General features: G+C 37.2%; 1 protein-coding gene across 4 annotated transcripts in view; it reads left to right on the forward strand.

Moving 5' to 3' along the window:
• Window positions 1-13,433, forward strand: part of SETD5 (SET domain containing 5) — a 79,793-nt gene that overhangs the window by 14,086 nt on the left and 52,274 nt on the right. Inside the window, exon 1 of one of the 4 annotated variants that reach the window (XM_061197180.1) lies at window positions 5,108-5,123. The exons of the other annotated variants lie outside the window; for them this stretch is intronic. The gene's annotated coding sequence lies outside the window, so the exon portion shown is untranslated. Of the gene's footprint in view, window positions 1-5,107; window positions 5,124-13,433 lie in introns of those variants that run through there. 4 annotated transcript variants of the gene reach the window in all.

The following is a 13,433-nucleotide window of genomic DNA, read 5'->3' on the forward strand; positions in this document are numbered from 1 at the left end:
TCAGGTCAGGTGTTTGTGTTTTTGTTTTGTTTTGTTTTTAAGCTTTATTGAGGTATAATTGACAAGCAAAATTGTGGTATATTTATAGCATACAACATGATTGTTTGATATACACATATGTTGTGAAAGGATTCCAGCAATTAAGTTAATTAACATTCATCCATCACATGTTTACCTTTTTGTGTGTGTGAAGGAACCTATAAATTCTAATCTCTCAGCAAGTTTCAGTTTTCCAATATGTGTTATACATTAGATTCTCAGAACTTAGACACCCTTTTCACTGAAAGTTTATACCCTTTTACTAACCTCTTCCCATTTCTCTTACACTCCAACTCCTGGCAACCACCATTCTACAGTCTGTTTCTATGAGTTTTTGCTTTGTTTGTTTTTTACCAATTCCTGTATAAGTGGTGATACCGTGCAATATATGTCTTTCTCTGTCTGACTTCACTTAGCATAACACCCCCCAGATTCATCCATCATGTCACAAATGGCAGGATTCCCTTCTTTTTTATGAATAATGTTCTATTGTAGGTAGGTAAACAGCTAGATAGATAGGTAGATATCACATTTTCTTAATCCATTCATCCTTCAACAGACACTTAGGTTGTTTACATAACTTGGCTATTGTAAATAATGCTGTAGTGAACATGGGAGTACATATAGCTCTTCAAGATAGTGATTTTGTTTTCTTTGGATATATACCCAGAAGTGAGATTACTAGATCAAATGGTAGTTCTACTTTTAATTTCTTGAAGACCTCCAGACTGTTTCCCATAGTGGCTGCACCAATTTACATTCCCACCAACAGTGCACAAGGGTTCCCTTTCTTCCACATCTTCATCAGTATTTGTTGTCTCTTGTCTTTTTGATAATAGTCATCCTAACAGGTGTGAAGTGATGTCTTATTGTGGTTTTGATTTGCAGTTCCCTGATGATTGGTAGTGTTGAGGACCTTTTCAAGGATCTGTTGGGCATTTTTATGTCTTCTTTGGGAAAATATCTATTCACGTCCTTCGCCCATTTTTTAATTGGGTTTTTTTGTTGTTGTTTTTTTCCTTTTTTGGCTATTGAGTTGTATGTGTTCCTTAAATGTTTCTGAAGTTAACCCCTTATCACCTCTGTGGTTTGCAAATAGTTTCTCCCATTCCATATTATGTTTTCGTTTCATTGATGGTTTCTTTTGCTCTGCAGAAACTTTTAGTTTGTTGTAGTCTCACTTGTTTATTTTTGCTTTTGTTGTCCTGGCGTTTGGTGTCAAATCAAAAAAAAATCATTGGCAATAAAGATGTGATACGTATATACAATGGAATGTTACTCAGCCATAAAAAGGAACAAAATAATACCATTTGCAGTGACGTGGATGGACCTAGAGATTGTCATACAGAGTGAAGCAAGTCAGAAAGAGAAAGACAAATATCATATATCACTTATATGTGGAATGTAGAAAAATAATTCAGATGAACTTACTTGCAAAGCATTAATAGAGTCAGAGAAGTAGAAAACAAACTGGTTACCAAGGGGGGAGGGGTGGGATGAATTGGGAGGTTGGGATTGACATATATACATTACTATATATAAAATAGATGACTAATGAGAATCTACTGTATAGCACAGGGAACTCTACTCAGTGCTCTCTGGTGACCTAAATGGGAAGGAAATCTAAAAAAAGAGTGGATATATATATATGTATAACTGATTCACTTTGTTGTACAGCAGAAACAAACACAACATTGTACAGCAACTGTACTATAATAAAAATTAATTTTTAAGAAAATCATTGGCGGGAGTTCCCTGGTGGCGCAGTGGTTAAGAATCCTCCTGCCAGTTCAGGGGACACGGGTTTGAGCCCTGGTCCGGGAAGATCCCACATGCCGCGGAGCAACTAAGCCCATGCGCCACAACTACTGAGCCTGCGCTCTTAGCCCGCGAGCCACAACTGCTGAGCCTGCGCGCCACAACTGCTGAAGCCCGCACGCCTAGAGCCCTGCTCCGCAACAAGAGAAGCCGCTGCAATAAGAAGCCCGTGCACCGCAATGAAGAGTAGCCTCCGCTTGCCGCAACTAGGGAAAGCCTGCACGCAGCAACGAAGACCCAATGCAGCCCTAAGTAAATAAATAAATTTATTTAAAAAAAAAAAATCATTGGCAAGATCAGTGTCAAGGACCTTATCCCCTATCTTTTTTTCTAGGAGTTGCTTGGTTTCAGGTCTCACATTCATGTCTTTTTAATAGATTTCGAGTCGATTTTTCTGTGTGATATAAGATAGGCGTCCAGTTGCATTCTTTTGCATGTGGATATTCAGTTTTCCTGGCACCATTTATGGTAAAGAGAGATTATCCTTTCCCCATTGTGTATTTTTTTATATATATGAATGAAATTTTAATTACATTATATTTTAATTATGCAAATAAAAAAAGCCACTTTTAGTTTCTTGTACAACCTCCATAATTTACAGAAAATGTCAGAGGAAACACTAAAATGCCATTGTATAAATTTACATTTTAAAATTCAATTCAGATTTACAACAAACTGATTTATGTAAATAGTTAAATTTTTTAAGAAAAATTACTCCATCAGAATTATCAGCTGTAGAAGTACTGTGATTTATATTTTGAAATAATTTATCAGAAATTTATCCCACCCCATCCCTTTCCCTTTTGGTAACCATAAGTTTGTTTTCTATGTCTGTTTCTGTTTTGTAAATTAGTTCTTTTGTGTTATTTTTTAGATTCCACATATAAGTGATACCATACAATTTTGTCTTTGTGTGGCTTCACTTAGTATGATAATCTCTAGGTCCATCCATTTTGCTGCAAAGGGCAGTATTTCATTCTTTTTTTATGGCTGAGTAATACTTCATTGTGTGTATGTACCACATCTTCTTTATCCATTTATCTGTTTATGGACACTTAGGTTGCTTACAGTGCTGTCACAGCCTATAAAATACTCTTAACAGCTCTAGTAACAGAAAGATGCTTCTCAAAATTAAAGAATATCCAAAAAAGTCCTGATTCATAGCTTTTGCTGTATTTCTCCCCATTGTATATTCTTGACACCTTTGTTGAAAATTAGTTTGCCGTATGTGCATGGGTTTATTTCTGGGCTCTTTATCCTGTTCCATTGATGTATGTGTCTGTTTTTATGACGACACCATACTGAATTTTTGTAATATACTTTGAAATCAGGAAATATGATGCTTCAGATTTGTTTTTCCTTCTCAAGATTGCTTTGGCTATTCAGCGAAAAATGCCACTGGAATTTTGATAGGGATTGCATTGAATCTGTAGATCACTTCGGATAGTATGGACATTTTAGCAATATTCTTCCAGTTGATGAGCTCGAACTGTCTTTCCATTCGTTTGTGTCTTTGATTTGTTTCATCAGTGTTTTACTGTTTTCAGTGCACAGATCTTTCACTTGGTTGAATTTATTCCTAATTATTTTACTCTTTTTGATGTTGTAAATAGGATTGTTTTCTTAATTTCTTGTTCCTGTAGTTTGTTGTTAGTGATTTTTTTATATATTGATTTTGTATCCTGTCACTTTGCCGAATTTGTTTTTTGTTGTTGTTGTTTTGGGGTTTTGTTGCTGTGTTGGGTCTTCGTTGCTGCACGTGGGCTTTCTCTAGTTGCGGCGAGCAGGGGCTACTCTTCGTTGCGGTGCATGGGCTTCTAATTGCAGTGGCTTCTCTTATTGCGGAGTACGGGCTGTAGACTCGTGGGCTTCAGTGGTTGCAGCGTGCGGGCTTCAATAGTTGTGGCGCGTGGGCTCAGTAGTTTTGGCACACGGGCTTAGTTGCTCCACGGCATGTGAGATCTTCCTGGACCAGGGATCGATCCCGTGTCCCCTGCAGTGGCAAGCGGATTCTTAACCACTGCACCACCAGGGAATTCCTTGAATTTGTTTATTCTAAACATTTTTGGGGGAATTTTTAGGGTTTGCTAGATATAATACCATGACATCTGCAAACAGAGATGATTTTACTTCTGATTTGGATGCCTTTTCTTTTTTTTCTTTTTTTCCTTTTTCCTGTCTAATTGCTCTGGTTAGTACTTCCACTACTGTTTTGAATAACAGTGGTAAGAGTGGAAATCTTTGTCTTGTTCCTGATCTTAAAAGCTTTCAACTTTTCACCATTGAGTATGATGTTAGCTGTGGGTTGTCATATATGGCCTTTATTACGTTGAGGTACACTCCATCTGTACCCAATTCATTGAGAGTTTTTATCATGAAGGGATGTTGGAATTTGTAAAATGCTTTTTCTGCATCTATTGAGATAATCATATGATTTTTAATGTGTATAACATTGATTGATTTGGGTAGTTGAACCATCCTTGCATCCCAGGAATAAATCCCATTTGATCATGGTATATGATCCTTTTAATGTACTGTTGAATTGAGTTTGCTAATATTTTGTTGAGGATTTTTGCGTGTATGTTCATCAGGGTTATTGACCTGTAGTTTTCTTTTCTTGTAGTATTCATATCTGGCTTTGATATCAGGGTAAAATGAGTTTTGAAGTGTTCCCTCTCTAATTTTTTGGAAGGTTTTTTGTTTGTTTTAGTACTTTGGGATTAGAGTGAGATTGAGGAGTGCTAAAGTGAATTCAGATTGGATGACAATACTTTAGATATAGGAATGGGAGTTCTAGGAAAGGGCAAAATGGTGGTTTAAGTTATCTTCCCCCAAAAGGGGAGGGGGGGATAAATTGGGAGATTGGGATTGACATACACACACTACTACGTATAAAATAGGTAATTAATAAGGACCTACTGTATGTAGCACAGGGAACTCTACTCAATACTCTGTAATAACCTATATGGGAAAAGAATCTAAAAAAGTGGATATACGTAAATATATGTATAACTGATTCACTTTGCTGTACAGCAGAGAGTAATACAACATTGTAAATCAACTATATTCCAATAAAAATTTAAAAAATAAAGTTATCTTCCCTCCAAAACAAAACAGGAACTAAAATGCACACCTTTTTTTTTTTTTTTTTTTTTTAAAGAATCTGTCTTTTAGAGGTACATGCTGAAATATTTATGGACGAAATGATATGTTCCTGGTGTTTGCTTTAGAATGGAGAAGAGGTAAAAGATGGAACAAGATTGACTGTGAGTTGGTAATTGTTGAAAGATGATACATAAATGGAGTTTCTTATAAAAGTTTACTTTTATTACTTGTTTGAAATGTTTCACAATAAAAAATTTTAAAGGTTAAAATGAAGGTATCTATCAAATTGGCTGTTGTGAGTCTTGTTAAAGCAGATAGTAACATACTCATGTTTCAGTCTTTCCCCATTGGTGCTACTTGCCTTCTGAGCCCAGTTCCTTTTGTGACTGTCACATGATACTTCCAATCAATGGAAAAACAGAGTGGCTATGCAGATATGACTTTGTAGTAAAAGGAAACTAATATTTTTTAAAAGTCTGTGTAGAATTCTGGAGGGCCTTCCTGAGAGGAATTGGACAGGATTGAGGAAGCAAGTGGGTAAATTAACAGTATGTTCAGTATATATTAGATTTCATTTTATGAGCTGGTTGAATTTCTGAAAAAGTATCCTATAAATACCACATCAATGCCAAAAAGTTCAGATTTCTCTAAGAAAATTAATAGGGTATTTGACTAAGAGTGCAGATTATTCTGTGACTGTTAGCAAGTCTTAACGTTAGTAGACTGGCAAGTTATTAACAAAACTCAAACTGTAGGTTCCTTTCTTCCACTAAATACTATTGCCTTGGAAGCAGGAAAGTGGTTCCTATTTGCCTTTTGACCTCTATTTACTTCTCTAATATTGTAACCCTGCATACCAAAAGTAGGTGCCTGCAGTGTGCTAAGTATCTTGCTAAGTTCTCTTAATGTTATGTTACTTAATTCTCAAAGTAGTGCTATAGAGTGGCTTACAGATGAACAAACTGAATCAGAGTGATCGCACAGCTAGTAATAAGGTGAGTCAACCCTGTATGATTCCAGGATCTTTTCATTATACCATATTACTTATGTTATTTAAAGAAGACTCCACCAACATAATCTGCACTTTCCTCTCCTCCTGACTTTGGGTGTTGCCATCCGTCTGTAGTTTTTCCCCTTTTTCCTCTAGGATTCTTTGCCTCGAATTGGATAGGGGTCCTGGATCTGGATAAAGAGAGGAAATTGATGAGGTTTTTTGGACTTTGTCCCCTACTAGACATATTGTAAATTCTGACTTCCAGGGTATTTACCATTCAGTCAGTTACCGGCTTCCCTTATCCCAGACTGCCTGCATTTCAGGAAAGGGTGTAGATCAGAGGCCTAGGAATCCCTAGAATTTTTCCCTTGAGTTTTGTCTCTACATTTTTCTGAGGTAATGTTTCATAATCTTTTTAAGATTATCACAGAAATCTGTGATTACTCTTCAAAAAGGTTAAGAACTATAGGCATCCTAGGATTTGGTTCCTAAGAGAGCAGCTTGACTCAGTTGATTTCTTCTTCAGCCTGAAAAGGTGCCCCCCTTTGACCTATTGGGCCAAGCAGCAAACCACCACAGAGCCCACCCATGAACATACTTGTTTTCTTATAAAGAAGTAATCTGTGAATTCTTGTATTTTTGAAAATTTAAATAATTTTGCTACTAGAAATCAAAACCTACTTGTATCAAATTGGCACAGATGCACAGTCAGTTGTGCTTGATAAATCAATTTTTTTCCAAAGAAAATACCTTTTAAAAAGGAAGTAAAGGACTTCCCTGGTGGCGCAGTGGTTAAGAATCCGCCTGCCAATGCAGGGGACACGGGTTCAATCCCCGGTCCGGGAAGATCCCACGTGCCATGGAGCAACTAAGCCCGTGAGCCACAACTACTGAGTCTGCGCTCTAGAGCCCATGAGGCACAACTACTGAGCTCGCGCGCCTACGGCTGGTGCTCCGCAACTAGAGAAAGCCCGCACACAGCACCGAAGACCCAGCGCAGCCAAAAATTTAAAATTTAAAAAAAAAAAAAGGCATTAATAATAGGTCTAGAAGTCTGATAAGACTTCTAAAAGGAATTTGAATTTCTGTAGAATAAGGTATGGTGTCAAGCGGCTCCCAAACATTTATCTTTAAAACTTTTTTTGGCTTGTAAATTAGGATTTTGTTTGAACTGTAATAGACTGATAGCCAAATAAACATTCGTTATAGGTCCCCCTCAAAGAAAATTTTACGCCAATATTGTTTCCTTTGAACAGTTCAGTAATGCAGAGTTGGTAGGAATTTAATAAGTATGTATGCTCAAATAATAGCTAAGAGGTGTTAAGTTCGAAATCTGCTAGAAAAACTGTAACAAGGTAGTTATACCCCAGATAAAGTTTTGAATATAAATACTAAGGCAAATGGAGAGCCTGCCTCGTGGGTTTCCTTCTTGCTTTCATGTACAGATGGGGGAAGAGTTGGAATTTAAAACATGAAACACAAACTTGAGTCTTAGTGGATTCCTAAGAAATCCTAAGTTCATTGAAGAGCCATGGGGTCATGTAATTTTTTTCAGAATTCAGGGTTGAATGTAAAGACATCTTTGCTTTAACAGGGGGCTTTATGGTGGTTTGGCCCAAGAGGTCCAAGGAAGGCACCTTCTTAGGCAGGGATTTTGTTTCTTTCCCTTTTTTTGTCACTTTTAGTAAGTATCATCTGATACATTTATCAGAGTATAAATTGTTTAGTCCCGTCGTGGCTAAATGTTAATAGATAATGGTCCTTAAGGACATAAATGAAAGGCTCTTGTGCAGAAATATTGTCAGTTCTCCATAATTATTATTCTTGGGCACTGGTGCTTTGTGGGCCAGGAACCCCAGTTGCAAAGATGTAATGTGTTGACAAATTCATAGTTGTTTTTTTTTTTTTTTTACTGTATTTTCCTAGTTGGCAGATAAACTTCTTTGCACTTTTTTTGAGGCTAAAAGTCTGAGATCAAGGTGTCGGCAGGGGTGGTTTCTCCTGAGACCTCTCTCCTTGGCTTGCAGATGGTCACTCTCTTGCCTCTTCATATGGTCCTTCCTCTGTGTGTGCATGTCCCTGGTGTGTTTTGTGTGTCCAGATTTTCTCTTATAAGGACACCGGTTATATTGGATTAGGGCCCACCCTAATGGCCTTATTTTTTAAAATTTTTTTTGAGGTTTAATTGACATATTAGTTTCCGGTGTACAACATAGTGATTTCATAATGATTTGTATACGTTGTGAAATGATCACCATAATAAGTCTAGCCAACATCCCTCACCTTAGTTACAATTATTTTTTCTTGTGTTGAGAACTTTTAAGATCTACTCTCTTAGCAACTTTAAAATGTGCGATACAGTATTAACTAGTCACCATGCTATAGATTATACCCCCATGACTTATTTTTTTTACAATTGGAGGTTTCTACCTTTGACCCCCTATAGCCATTTCTTCCACCCCCAAAAATTTTTGCAGTTTTAAAAACTATCCTTATACACAAAAAGATTGGGAACCACTGCTCTAAAGTTATTAGTGGTGGTCTACAAGAGATTTGTCAAAAGCTGGGGCATAGGCTTTTTTTTTTTTTTTTTTTAAGCCTTAGTTTTTATATTGGTTACCAGGCACTGGAAAAGGAAATACCATATTCAAAAACAGTAATGTTGAGCATTTAGAAATATTTTACTTAGGAAAAAATAAGTTTGTAAATAGAAAATGTTTTAACAAAAAAGAAAAATAGAAGCTAAATCCTAAGATGCTTTATGTTTTACTCCACTTTGTTCAGTGCTAGAATTCTGGGCTTTGCTTAGGGTCAAACTCTGACAGGACAGGAAAAGCAACAGAGATGATTGAAAGAGACAATAAAATAACTGGGAAATTTTAACGTAGTATACGGTTGTGATTATATTTTGCATGAGAATTTGGAGCAACTTTACTGTACCAGTTGTATTCATTAAAAAGTACTGTTTTGTCCGTGTCCTGGGGCTAGTTTATTGTAAGAATTAATGAATGAGAATTTTGGCCCAGATACAGCTGAAGGGTTTACTGAAACTGGATTATCAGGGTTTTTATTTTTATTGGCCACGCCACGCAGCTTGTGGGATCTAAGTTCCCCAACCAGGGATTGAACCCAAGCCCTTGGCAGTGAAAGGGCAGAGCCCTAACCACTTGACTGCCAGGGAATTCTCTGTATCAAGGTTTTTAAATTATTTTCATAGTAAGATCTCCAGAGAATAATTTTACAATCCATAAGTTAAATATTTTTGATGTTTTTCATGATGAGAACTCTTACAAGTTTCTGCGTCTCATAACAAATTAATAGCTAGTTGGTCCAGAGATGTTCATCCTCTTGGACTTCTAGGGAAATGATGTACTTACCATTCCAAAGATTTCATTTTACCCAGTAAGCTACTATATGAGTAAATGTAGGCTAGTTTTTTGCTTAGGCAAAACAATGTACATCAGTGTTTCTTTGAGTTGATCATTTTCTTACATCACTGTTACTTTTTAAATTAAAAGTTATCCTGAGTTTAATTTTATTGTTATCAGTATAGCTTATGGAGGGTAGTTTGCTAATAGAATGTGTTGGTATATATTTGCATTGACATTGATTTGGGCCTATTTTCCACTAACTGGATCTTAAGATATCTCTGCTTTGTGGTTCATATAGGGTATCAGCTGTATATATTCCCAGATGTTTCTGTTCTGTGACACTCACCATTATTAGTGAGTTATTTTTTGACTGGAAAATATGCCTCCATTGAGTATATGAGCTTTTTTAACCCTAAGTTAGTCATCAGTCTAAGGTTCTAGTACTCTTAAGAAACTGCTCATTAAAAAGAACAGCTGGCTAGCACCTCAGATATGAGCCATTGCTAGTGTGATGTTACAGTCCTTCTCTTTTTTTTTTTTTTTGACTCAAAACCAATTTTTTTTTCTTTTCTAACATCTTTATTGGAGTATAATTGCTTTACAATGGTGTGTTAGTTTCTGCTTTATAACAAAGTGAATCAGCTGTACATATACATATATCCCCATATCTCTTCCCTCTTGCGTCTCCCTCCCTCCCACCCTCCCTGTCCTACCCCTCTAGGTGGTCACAAACAGTCCTTCTCTTTAATGCATTGGTTTATCACACTTAACTGCTTCCAGGTGTTTCTTCTGTGTTTTATCCATTTTTACTTATTGACACATAGCATATACAAATAAGAATGCTATGTCACAGATGTGGGTTGTGTGTATGCTTGTGCTTAACTCTGCTATAAGGAAAAATCTGCATTCCCAAGAACACAAGAAATTTTATTATCAACAAACTCAGATCAAAAAATAATTGCTTACTGGGACCTCCCTGGCAGTCCAGTGGTTAAGACTTTGCCTTCCAATGCAGGGGGTGCGGGTTTGATCCCTGGTGGGGGAGCTAAGATCCCACATGCCTCAGGGCCAGAAAACCAAAACAGAAGCAATATGGTAACAAACTCAATAAAGACTTTAAAAATGGTCTATATCAGGGCTTCCCTGGGGGCTCAGTGGTTAAGAATCCGCCTGCCAGTGCAGGCGACATGGGTTCAATCCCTGGTCCAGGAAGATCCCACGTGCCACGGAGCAACTAAGCCCGCGAGCCACAACTACTGAAGCCTGCGCGCCTAGAGCCCGTGCTCCGCAACAAGAGAAGCCACCACAATGAGAAGCCCGCACACCACAACGAAGAGTAGCCCCCGCTCGCCACGACCAGAGAAAGCCCGCACGCAGCCATAAATACGTAAATAAATAAGTAGATAAATAAATAAGTCTATTAAAAAATGGTCCATATCAAATTTAAAAATCCAAAAAAAATTGCTTACAGTATTTGTTTTTTGTTTTGGGGGGTTTTTTTTTGGCTATACGGCTTGCGGGATCCTAGTTCCCCAACCAGGGATCAAATCTGTGTCTCCTGCAGTGGAAGCACAGAGTCCTAACCACTGGACCACCAGGGAATTCCCAGTAATTTTTTTTCTTAAAAAAAAAAAAAAATTTTTTTTTCTTAAAGAAAAATGATTAAGACATTTTTAATAGCTATGTGTGTATAATTGTAAAGCCTAAACGTTACTCAGCAAATCAATTGATGAATTACATTACGTTTTTATCCATTTTCACTTTTGCCTTGGAATGATGGTCTTTCTTTCCCTATCACTGCCACCTGTCATTATAAGCCAACCACTCTCACCATATTTATAATAAACAAGGGACAACTTTATTCAGCAAATGTAATATGTACAACTGATATTTCTGGGATTTGCTTTAAAATAATCATGTAGAAGAGGAAAGATTATAGATAAAATAAGATTGGCTATGAGTTGGTTGTTGATTAAAACTCGGTAGTCTGTGAGTTCATTACAGGGTTTTCTCTGGTTTTGTATTTGTTTGAAATTTTTCATAATAAAGTTTTTTTAAGATGCAAAAAAATAGCGTATCAGACAAGATAAGTAGTGTGAACAAAATTTTGAAGGAAAAGAAACAGATGAATAGCTAATTAACAAAGGTGGTCTTCCATTCAGGCAAAGGAGTTTGAACTAACCCAGTAGGTATTAGGTAGCCCTTGTAGGTTTCTAATAGTAGAATGATAATGATCATAGTTATTTAGCATCATGGGAGAATGAAGAGTAGATTGAAGGGTTGAGAACTCAGTTAGTGAGAGCAGTTCACTGCAACCTTGAAATCATAAGGAGGTGAGTAGTGTTGGTGAATGGATGGATAAAAGACAATCTGTGAAATATTTCAGAGGAGAAAGAATAGCTCTGCATCTAGGCTGTCAGTCAGGTGCTAGTGCCAGCACAGGGAAAAGGAGAGGTTTTTTGCCTCATTGGCCCAGGACTTAGATTTGAACCATGTCCGGTGTCATAGTGGAGTATATACCAAATGATTTGTAGCTACGTTACAGATTTAGTCAATATTTTGGCACTCTGTCTTTTAGTAAGTCAATATTGACAAGCTTCTTGTAGTTTCAAACTTTTTTCTCTTTCCGAGGGTAATTAAAAATGGAAGGCATCATATATACTACTGAGGTAGAACTGCTAGAACAGAGTTTTTATAGCTTATTTGAAACTGAAGAGCTCAAATCAACAGATGCCAGCTAAATGGCTAGCATTTGTTTTTTCATTACTGGGAAAAGAAATTTAGAGCTTGGCGCTGCCTTCTATTAAATGAATTTAAAGTTATGTCATGGGACAACCATAAGAAAATACTTCTGTTGTGTAATAGTGCCTTATCTAGGTTTTACTTTGAAGATCCCATCCCAAGTTTAGTGAAAAAGCAATTGAGATCTCCTACTTAGTATAAAAGAATTTTAGAGGACATCCAGTGCATCCAGTCAGTAGTTTTAAAAGTGTATCACAGAATTGTTGAGAATTTGCAATTAACTTTCGTGTTAGGGTTTTCTTGTAGGCTGTAGAGAGTCTTCTAAGGAAGAAACTCTATGAGGAATGTTAGAATTGAAATTATTTTGAACATTACGGGAAAATGTAGCCTTCCCACTATGTTTGTAGGAGTGTAAACTGGCTTTAATTTTCTGGAGGGTGGTTCGGCATCACTAATAAATGTGCTCATGCCCTTCTAGCAGTTCCACTTCTAAGAATGTGTCCTAAGGAATTGTTTATACACATGTATAAAGAAAGGCATATGTACATGCCCATTCAATGCAGCATTGTGTATATTATGGAAGATTAGCAACAATCTAAACATTCTCCTGCAGAGAATTGATTTAAATTATAGTAGATCCATAGGATAGAATACAGTGCTGTCTTTTTTTTGTTTGGCTGCATTGGGTCGTCATTGCGGTGCACGGGCTTCTCATTGCGGTGGCTTGTTTTGTTGCGGAGCACGGGCTCTAGGCACACAGGCTTCAGTAGTTGTGGTGTGTGCGCTTAGTAGTTGCGGCTCGCGGGCTCTAGAGCGCAGGCTCAGTAGTTGTGGCACACGGGCTTAGTTGCTCCATGGCAGGTGGGATCCCAGACCAGGGCTTGAACCCGTGTCCCCTGCATTGGCAGGCGGATTCTTAACCACTACACCACCAGGGAAGCCCCAGTGCTGTCGTTTAAGAGGAAGAAATAAATTTTGTACATGCGCATATAGAAAGATGTCCAAAACTTACTACTAAATGAGCAAAGCTGATTAAAGAACAGTAGGGTACTCACTTTCATCTTTGGGGAACTTTGGGAAGTGGAATTATGTGAGAATTTCACTTCTACTTTTTATGCTTTTGTAATGTGTGTATATTTTTATAAGCATTTATTATTTCTTAATAAGTCAATAAAGATACAGCTGTTGGTCAGGAGAGGATCCCCATTGTGCATATCAGAATTATTAAGCTTTAAATTCCTTTACTGCTAGATACTTAGCCACCTGGTCTGTCAAATAATCACAGAACACGTATAGTCAGGTTCTGTTTGTCTGTGTTTTGAAGGTTCTTGCTGCCCATTGTTCTTCATTCTTCTTCATTCTTA

This window comes from Eubalaena glacialis, chromosome 7 (assembly GCF_028564815.1).
Source record: "Eubalaena glacialis isolate mEubGla1 chromosome 7, mEubGla1.1.hap2.+ XY, whole genome shotgun sequence".
Taxonomy (NCBI): domain Eukaryota; kingdom Metazoa; phylum Chordata; class Mammalia; order Artiodactyla; family Balaenidae; genus Eubalaena; species Eubalaena glacialis.